Source organism: Heterocephalus glaber, unplaced genomic scaffold (genome assembly GCF_053883595.1).
Source record: "Heterocephalus glaber isolate CG9 unplaced genomic scaffold, H.glaber_assembly_v1.0 deba00000738, whole genome shotgun sequence".
In the NCBI taxonomy this organism is placed as follows: domain Eukaryota; kingdom Metazoa; phylum Chordata; class Mammalia; order Rodentia; family Bathyergidae; genus Heterocephalus; species Heterocephalus glaber.
In genome coordinates this window covers 13,951,899-13,962,292 of record NW_028258161.1, presented here as the reverse complement: position 1 = coordinate 13,962,292, position 10,394 = coordinate 13,951,899, and the positions used below count along the sequence as shown (strand labels likewise).

The following is a 10,394-nucleotide window of genomic DNA, read 5'->3' as shown; positions in this document are numbered from 1 at the left end:
TGTGACATGGAGTCACTGCCCACCCTCCACCCAGAGGCCTTGGACATTCGGTGCCATCCGCTGGGCTGAGCTCGGAGCCCCGTGCTGCTCTGACTATTTCTGATGCATCTGTTAAGTCTGCTTCCCTCCCTGGTTAAATTTAGTCAATCTGATTGAACAGTCTCCCACCTCTACAATTCAGAAAACTGGCAAGACTTAGTGAGCTCCTGAAAAGTATTTTTTTTTATAAGACTGTCTCTGTTTAAGGAACCCCCCCCCAAAAAAAAATCACCAATTTTTCTGCATCAGAGCTTTCTCATTTCAGCTACCTTCATGCTAATTTGTGCTTTCAGTTTAATTTCACAAGAAGAAATCTACTCGCTGGGAGGAATTAGAAGGCATCCAAATGGATTTAAAATAAAGTACTCACTGACTTTACAAAGAAAGCAATGCTGGGTTAGCAATATCAAGCTTTTTTAAAAAAAGAAATTCAAACTGCCATGGTAACCGAGGGAGTCTGTTGGTCAGATCACCCTAGAGGGTGCAGGGCAAGGCAGGACGCACACGGCCCCTGGCACGCCCCCCTGCTGGTGCCATCCCTGTGCACGGCCCAGCCTCCGGTGTCCGGGTCTGTGTCCCTCGCTCTGACCTACGGTGCACGCGGGGCGCAGGCTGTGTGTTCTGCAGCCTCCCCGGCCCGCTGTCGGCCACCCACTGGCAGGATGGGCTTATGAGCACCTCCGATCCGCGCTCCTGGCCAGCAGCTCCTCGGGAGCGTCTCCCTTGGCCAGCAGAGCCCTTTGCCCGGTGGTCACAGCAATACACAGCCCGATCCCACCTTCCCTCGTTCCCCTTCTGCGTCTGCTCTCCCTCAGCTCACAGACACACCACTGCTACAGTCAGCTTCCACAGGGACCCAAATCAAGACGAGAGAAATATCCTTGATGACTCATATTTAAACTTGAATCGAAACTGAAGCGATTTCAGCCTCTTCAATCTTTGGCAAAACACTTGAGTGAGTCACTCATGGCTCATCAAACTGAACTGTGTGACGGAGTGTTAAACGCTTCCATGTTTTCTTACTGATTCCTCCATTAAACGCCTTTGGGCACTGAAAATTATTATCGTGTTACCAGACGCCACGGCTGGCACCGTACCGACCAACGGGACAACCAATTCGGAGTATCGGAAAGTGGTTTAGTACTCAAGAGAAAAGGATAGCTCGTGATTGTTTGGGACGCAAACCTCGGAAGACTTATCTTTCCCCTCCCTCCTCTCCTCCTCTCACCTCTCCCAATCATTCCATTTTCCACCTTGGACAAAACTCCGCATCTCAGGATGTGGAACCTGACTCGAGGGGCGGCGGCTGGGAAGGGTGGGGTCGTGAGCTCCCGGTGGTGACACTGCACCCGTGGCAGCGGCGCTGTCGGAGGGAGCCCCTTCCGTGGACCTCTGAGAGGGTTGGTCCCTCCTCCAGCCCCTCCTGAGAAATCCCCGGTGTCCAGGGAACAGCTCCTGAGTCACCTGCTGTGACTCAGGCTTCTTGTGAAGCCGGCTGCCCTGCATTACCTCACCCCATCTCCCTCCCCTCCTCCCAGAAACGTGTCAGCAACCTAACCCTACTTCAGGCTCTGGCTCTTGCAAGATTCAGACACAGCCCGGGGATGATCCCCTCTCTCATGGGTTCGCTCCTGGCTGTCTTAGGCGTGTTCTTCTCCAGAATTAACTTCTACCACGCCCACTCTCTGCTTCTGGAATATTTTATTTGGAATCAATGTTTATTTGGTTGGAAGATACTTTAGACACTTTTAAGAAGTTTTGTAGCAACCCTGATCTTTAAAATCTGGATTCCCTTGATCAGGTATTGGGTGGTTCAGATCAGGAGCGATTTGCTAATTGACTATTGACAATGCCTGGATTTTTAAAGATTCAACAGGGATTCATTTGGGGCCTTGAGTGTCAGATGGAAAGTGGGAAATGGGATGATCAAATTTACTTCATTGCTGTTGTGGGATTTAAATAAAGTAAACTATTAAACAGCAGCTTTAAAAATATGAAGTGATTTACAGACCCACACAGAGCTGTTCTTGGCATCATGAAAAGAGTGCATAATTCTTTTCTAGTCCACAGTAAACCTTTAATATCTTAGGATTAAGTCCCAGCACCCTCAGAAGATGCCGGAAGGGTTATACCATCACCTGGACCATAGCTGACTGTCTCCTCAGCTCACACTTTCACTGGGACGCGAACACTAATTCCTCTGACCCACCTGGGCATCCTGCAGCCCTCCGCCCTGTTGGCTGCTGTTTTTATGCTCTCTCTACTGGTTTGGGATTAATGTGTATTTATCTTAGTTCTTGAGATGATAGTAATGGGAGATGATAGGTTTTTTTTCTTTAATAAAAATTAAAAGTTATCAACCCTACTCTTTGTTTTCCCACTTTAAAAAATTGTATGTTGACACATTATAGCTGTATTTATTTATGAATTGCAAAGAGAAGTGATTGTTCTTTAAATACTATGTGGGATGATCAATCAAACCAAGCCCACTCACCCATCACTTCACACATTGATGTCTTTTGCAATGAGAACATTGGAGATCCACGCTCCAGCCACACTGAAGCCTGGTGCTCAGCCACACATCTTGTGGTGTGTTCATCACACTATGCAACAGATCTCCAAACAAGCAATCCCACTTCGCCTCCTATCCAAGGCCCGCACCCTTTAGTCTCCATTTCCCCAGCCCCTATCCTGCCATTCTGCTCTGCTCTGAGTTCAGTTGCTTTAAATCCCATTCTTGGGTGAGGACAGAGGTAGCTGTGTTTCTGTGCCTGGTTTATTTCCCTTGGTGTAATATCCTCCAGCCTGATCTATGCTGCAAATGACAGATTTCTTTCCTTTTCAAAGGGTGAAGCACATTCCGTTGTATGCCTCCACCATATTTTCTTTCTGCATTCTTCTGCTGTGGACTCTCAAGTTGGGTACTGTGTACGACACGCGTGGGAATGCACATGTCTTCAACATCCTAGTTTCAGATTGATGGGCAAATCATCCCAGAAGTGGAATTTCTGCATCCTGTGGTAATTCTGTTTTTAGGTTTAGGGGAGACTCTGTACTATTTTCCATAATGGCAGTACCAATTTACATTCCTACCAACAGTCTGCAAGGACTCCCTTGTTCCCACATCCCCTCTCATCCTCTCTTTTAGTGAACATCTTGTGGGACAATAAAGCCTGAGAATCGCAATTCTTTCTTGTTGCTCTGGGCAGCGGTTTCCTCTGGAGTCCACCCTTGGGCTGCCCATCCTCAAGTAAGGTGTATGGGCTATATGACAAGCAAGCTTCCTGTGGCTCTTTTAAGACATTTCTACTGGTGACAGGCACACATGAATCCACCCAAAGTTGTTTGTTCTTACTCTGTCTTTCCAAGGAAGAAGTCCAAATGTTTGAAATCATTTCATGCATTTTGCTGAACGATCCCCTTACCCACAAGGCCTCTTCCTTGTGTGAAAGGCATGCTCTTGGGGAATTCTTTCTTTGGATTAAATTATACTGGGTTATAGGACTCCAAATATAAGATATAGGAGCAACACAATTTCAAGTTATTTCTCAAACATTTCAGATAAACTCTGAATACTGACCTTAAATGGGAGCAAAACTTCTAGCAACTGAGCAATGATAAGAAGGCTATACATTGTAGGTATGTGCATTTTGACATTAAATCCTTGTACAATCACATTTTCTGCGTGGTGGTGGAGAAATAAGGACAGAAGCTGGCCTTGTGTTCTGTTCCTGATGAAGACAGAAGGAAAGCGCAAGGCCTGGCCAGACAGGTGTGCGAACTGGGGGACTTCAGAGCCCCAGCTGGAGATATCTGGAGACTCCTTCCCTTCCCTGAGGGAAGAAGCTTGCTCCTGATGAAGGTATGTTGCTGCCCAAGCAACACCAAAGACCCTGGATCCATCAGCTCTCCTTTCCCCTTGCTTATCACTTTGCAAGCTTTATACCTGAAAAGTTGGAAAATATAGCACATGGAACACGCGCTCCACCTAGATTCAGCCTGGAGCAAACCTCCACCTAGATTCAGCAAACCTCTCTCTCTCTCTCTCTCTGTCTCTCTCTCTCTGTCTCTCTCTCTCTGTCTCTCTCTTCCTATCTCTCTCTCTGCCTGTCTCTGTGTGTCTCTGCCTGTCTCTCAGTCTCTTTCTCTGTCTCTTTCTGTCTCTCTCTGTCTCTCTCTGTCTCTGTCTCTCTCTCTTCCTATCTCTCTCTCTCTGCCCGCCTCTCTCTGTGTCTCTGTCTCTCAGTCTCTTTCTGTCTCTCTCTGCTTGTCTCTCTCTGTTTCTCTTTATCTCTGTCTCTCTCTATTCCACTCTCTCTCTCTCTGTCTCTCACTCTCTCTCCTGGAAAAACAGCTGAACACATCAGATGTTTTGCCCCTGATTACTTCAGCTGGCATCTCCTGCCACCCGCACTGGTGTTATCAACCACACCTAGGAAGGCAGCAGTCATCCCATTTCCCCTAACGATCAGTTCCACCTTCAGTGTCTCTGTTGTCCCCCATGTCTTTGTGGCTATGTCTCCTTTGCTCTTTGAACAAGGATGTGATCCAAGTTTACGCCTTGCTTTGGGGTTTTGCATCTCTTCAGTCTCTGTGTCTGGAACAGCCTCCTATTTCCATCTTTTTGCAAAACCCAGGCCAGTGTTCTCCCAGAAGGATCTGCCTCCAGGAGCTACACAGCGTGTTTATCCCCATGTCACTTCTCTGCCTGCTCTGCTTCCTGTAAGCTGTGAGTGACGCCAGGGCCGTGCTCTCCTTAGCCTTGCATGGTATTGAACCTGCTCTCTCTCAAGCCGTCCAGCAAGTCACACTCCCAGATTACACAACCCTCCGAATATGAGGTTATGTAACCGGCCTAGATGTCTTTGTCACTGCTGCCTCTGGGAGTGGATCTGAGGCCCCAGTCTGGAGATCCCACAGGAATAAACTGTCTCCCCTCGAGGAATGAAATGTGGTGGGAATCACAGTGATGCACTGCTGATCTCCGCCTGTCTCCTTCACTGAACAGATGCAAATTAACACCTGGGGTTTAAATGCTGTCTTAGATCCTAGAGAAGCGAGAAGTCCTCGAACTCAGTCTCTTTCTCCTCCATCCTTCCCAGTGAGCAGAGGGCTTTCCCACACTCGATTCTCACATCTGAACACAACCACCCCCAAACTCCTTCAGAGTGCAGCGATCCCGTCACAGCCTAGCCTGCAGTGTGGACAGCTCCACAACTGTCCCCAGTCCCCTCTGCCTGCCCTGCTACTAACAGGCAAGGCTTTGGATAAAGTGCAAGTAACGGAAAGTAGGTCAAGCAAAATGGAAAACAGCTGATTCCAGATGCATCTTGGGGCTGCTAGTTCACTGTAGCTAGATCTGAAAGTGGAATGTGGGTCTTCCAAGTTGGGATAACTGGAGGCTCACTTGGGCCAGTTGTAGCAATGTCAGTCACCTTTTGAAGGACAGAGAGGTAGTGTAGCTCTCTGTAATCTACACAGCAATCAGTTGATTGAGCTGAGATTCACACCCAATGTATCAGATTCATAAACCTGAGCCTTATCTGTTTTTTTTTAATCCTTTCACTGGTACATTTTAGGTGTACAATATAATGACATTCATCATTGGAGATACACACCTTTACATACTCTCTCTTGGTTCTTATTTTTTTCTCCTTCCCTTGCCCTCCCTTCAGCCCCTCCATCCCTCCCTATTTACAGAGTCTTTGTTTCTTTTATTTCATTTTCTCATATTAATTCCATTCCCTTCTTTCCTTTCCCCCACCCCTCCTACTTGCCCCTCCCCGTTGCCCCATTTCTTCCTATTTCACATTACCTATTATACCTTTTAGTCCTATTTACACTTTCAGTTTCTCACACTAGAGAAACAATTCGGTATTTACACATGTGTGTCCTGTTTATCCGAGCCTTATCTGTTACACAACCTTTCCCACAGGCCCACGTAGAGGCCTCAGGGGAGGAAGAGGCTGCTGAGAGAACCCATCACACCTGTCCCCTGGCAGCCTGGCGGGTGCTGTCTGAGACCCCAGGAGGGCTGGCAGGAGGCAGGTGGGCAGGGGTCAGTGTCTGCCACTCGGTCACGTGGAAGGAAGCCCTGAGACCTCCAGTGACGGCTGAGGGGTGTGGAGAGCAGCCGGACCCCTGTGCTCGGATCAGAGATGCACGGTCTGCCCTCCCAGTCCTGTCCCCGCCCTGCTCATCCTGGGCCTGCCTGACACTCACTAGGCTGCTTCTCTTGAGGGGCCTGAGGCAGGCGGAAAGGGGCTGAAGATCAGTCCACATCTTCCTTACCCTCTGAACAGCTGTTAGCCCTGCCAGGCCCCAGAAAGCAGGAGCAAAGGCACCCAGGAGCATGTGCATCAGAGGGGCCTGGCTTGTGCGGTTCCGGTACCAGGGCAGGGGCCGCAGAGCTCTCTGGCCCTCAGTGACACCCAAGCAGTCAGCGTCCTTGTGGATGGGCCGAGCCAGGGCTGCAGTCACGATTGTGCCTGGACCCAGACGCCACGGTCTCGGTCTCCTCGAAAGCACATCCCTCTGTAAGTGAAGCTGCTCTGGTCTGCCTTGCTGGACTTTCTCCAAAGGCGCCTGGTTCATGATACTATCTGGAGAGTAGGATCGATTAGTTTCAGGGCCATTTCTATCCACAATGTGTTGCTGAATCCAAATCCTCTTCTCTGTAGTCACCCGTAACTCTAAACAATGTGTATTGCATTCTTTTTGTTAAAGAGTTGAAATGGGAACATTTATGGGAAGAAATGCAATTGAAACAAAAAAGATATCTTTTTTTAAACATATGAATTGGCAAGACTTAAAAATTTCATAAAACCAGAGTAAATGAGGATATGGGGAAATAAATAATCCTTTTTGTAAGTTGTTGGTCAAATATAAAAACCTCTATGGAGAGCATTCAGTAATAGCTATAAAAAAATTTTTATGCACATACACCTTAACTTGGCAACTCCTAGTAATTGATTCTAAATATATATTTGCACAAGTGTAAAAAGTATATGAATAAAGAAGTTTCACTACAACACTGTAACTTTTTAAAAATTTAGATATAACTTGAATATCATCAATATATAGCTGATGTTTAAAGTACAACTATGAAAAGAATACTATGCAGCTATTAAAAAGAATAAAGCAACCCTGTATGTATTGAAATAAGACATGTCAAAATAGAGCATTAAATATATAATGAGTATGAAAAGCAAGGTTCATAATAGTGTTCAACAAATACAAAAATATATTGAAACATTTTCAATGTTTGAGTGAGTGGAAAACTCTGGAAAGATGTGAAAATTGTTACATGTTAACAGTGGCTCTCTTTAAGTAATGGGGCAGTATAAAGGAAAAAATGTTTATTTGTCATCTTTCAAATCTTAGTTACTTTTCTCATTGCTGAAAATACCCAATACCCAAAATTAAAGGAGGGAAGGTTTATTTAGCTCACAGTTTGTAGGGGTTTCAGTCCTTAGTTGGTTGGTTCCAAGGCAGGGTGGCATCGCAGAGGGCATCGCAGAGGAGAAAGTCCATGGCAGGGCAAGCAGAAGGCAGTGAGCAGCAAGCAGCAGCAGCCTGCCTTCCCTCTTCATTCCACCTAGGCTATAAGCCTGTTCATTGGTACCACTCACACCCAGTGTGGGACTTCCATTATCTGCACCCAGAATTGTGCTAAGTCCAATCCAGCAACTTATTTAGTACCACACACCCTTAATCGCAGTATCACACAGCCTAGGCCAGCCACCTCTGAAAAGCCCCACCGACATGAGGCTTTGGGGGACATCTAGACACAAACCACAACAATATCCTATTTGAATTTTTAAATAGATATGTGGTACATCTATCATTTTTTTCAAATGGCTTCAGTTGCTGAGAAGCAATAATGCTGAAAATTTCTGAGAATTTCCATGCTGCTCTTTTCTATAGATTGTACAAACCACAACACCTCTCAAGGCTGAAAGCAACACTTGCTAAAAAGAGGAACATCAGCCAAGTTACACAGGGTCTGTTTCCCACCATCCTTGAGAATCGTGCCAGCCTTTTTATGTATGGCAGGAAGTTTCACTGAGCATTTACCATTCCTGGGTTTCCATGCAGTTCTCAAGATCAAGTGCATCAGTGTAGCAATGGCCCTGGCTTGGCTCCAGGACACAAAAATAACCGGTGATGGAGGTTCGGGCCACTGGGTCCCCAGTGCCTGCCCTCTTGAAGGGTTGAAGGGTTTTGACACTCAGAAGAAGCCTCACTGGGCCCCAGTGGTCCAGGGCACTTCCTGGAGGCCCATCTGCCTTGGGGCACAGGAAATGCAAGTTTACAGCTGAGTTTATCTGGGAGACAGAGGGCGGCCTCACGCTGGAATGTCTCCTTGGCTTCCGCTTTGTGGGTTGGTCCTCATCTGGTTGCCTGGTCTGGATGTGCATGACTTCATGCAGACACAGCCTTGGAGTGAGAGCCAGAGCAGTTTGCCCCTGAGTCTTCATCAAAAACAACTCCAGCGGGAGAAAATGTCTGTATATTAAAATTGCATTTCAAGAGCACACTGAGCTTCACATTGCAGGAGCAGTGCTCTGTCCCCTGCTCCCATGACATGGCCTTCAATTTTGGGACTCCCTCAGGTATCTCAGGCACCACTGCAGCAACTGCTGCATCTGAAGGTGGGTTTGGAGGATTTGAGCAATGTCTACAACTGCAAGTCCTGCATCCATCTTTTCTGCCCCACTAACACAGGCACTACTGGACTCTGGTGGTACTCAGAATAAAGGTTTGGGGTTTGGTACTAGTTTGGGCACAACAATGGGAACTAGTACAGGTTTAGGTACTGGTTTGTGAACTGGACTGGGGTTTGGAGGATTGAATACACAGCAGCAGCAACAGCAACAATCTCCATTAGGTGGTCTCTTCAGTCAGCCTACACAAGCTGCTACCAGTCCAACCAGCTGGTCAATACTGCGAGTGATCGTTCTGCTCCAACACTACTGGGAGATGAGAGAGATGCTACTTTAGCAACATGGAATCAACTGTAGGCTTTCTGGGGAACAGGAAAAGGATATTTCAACAATGATATTACACCAGTGGAATTCACACAAGAAAATCCTTTTTGCCAGTTTAAGGACAGAAGTTGTCATTTACGTTGTTGAGCATTCTCCAAATATACCTCAAGAAGACTTCCAGCTACAACACTATGCACCCACTTTGAACAAACCGAACTAAAAACACAACTATAGCACTTGGCGTACCCCTTTCTAGACTAGAACAGAACTTTCTCCCACACAGATCAAGCAGCTTTTACAGAATCCTCCTGCCGGTGTTGATCCTATTACTTGGGAACAAGCCAAAGTGGACAACCCTGATTCTGAAAAGTTAATTCCTGTACCCATAGTGGGTTTTAAAGAACTTCTCCAAAGACTGAAAATTCAAGATCAGATGACTAAGCAGCATCAGATCAGATTAGATATCATATCTGAAGATAGTAGTGAGGTACAAAAGAATCAAACTACAAGTATGGCCAACATTGCACAGTACAGGAGGAAACTCATGGATCTTTCCCACAGAAACTTACAGGTCCTAACCAAACAGGAAATTCAAAGGAAGAGTGGTTATGCCATCCAAGCTAATGGAGAACAGTTTCAAGTTCAGCTAGGTACAATTCAGTCTGAACTAAATGCACCTACTCAGTTCAAGGGCCGACTAAAAGAACTCATGTCCCAAATCAGGATGCAGAACCATTTTGCAGCAGTCAGATCTGAAAAAAGATATTACATAAATGCAGATCTGTTAAACGAAATCAAGCAGCATTTGAAACAACAGGAAGGCCTTAGACACTTGATTAGCATTACAAAAGATGATCTAGAAAATATAAAGTTGGTAGAACATGGATTGAGTGAAACCACCCACATCAGAGGCAGTGTCATTAGTTCACAGTTCACAAACTTGTGCTAGAAGTTTGTGAAATGTATCCTCTTACTGCATCAGGCCTTCCTTAAGAATGAAATGACCACATGGAGAAAAAACAAAGAAAATCATCCTCTCCTGGCTTAGATTTCTGATATTACTGACAACTTACTCTTCAGTAAATCTGAAATAAACTACTCACCTCACATCCCTTCAAAAATAACCTTCAAAAGGTTTACATCTAAAAAGCTATATATACATTAAAAGAGAGAAGTATCCAATTAAAATTTTTAAAACCGCATTCTTTCAAACATCACGGTAATTATTCTCCGTTCTGCTTCCTATGACAAGTAAATACAAAATATATACTTCGCACATAACAAACTGTATAATTACTGGCTGTTGAAGATTTGGGATTCAGAATGTAAAGGACATCAGTTTTTATATATGTGAATTCAACTTGG

General features: G+C 45.8%; 1 pseudogene; it reads left to right on the top strand.

Annotated features, from left to right (window-relative positions):
* Positions 1-8,205: 8,205 nt before the first annotated feature.
* Positions 8,206-9,978, top strand: LOC147829154 (nucleoporin p54 pseudogene; annotated as a pseudogene).
* Positions 9,979-10,394: the final 416 nt, after the last annotated feature.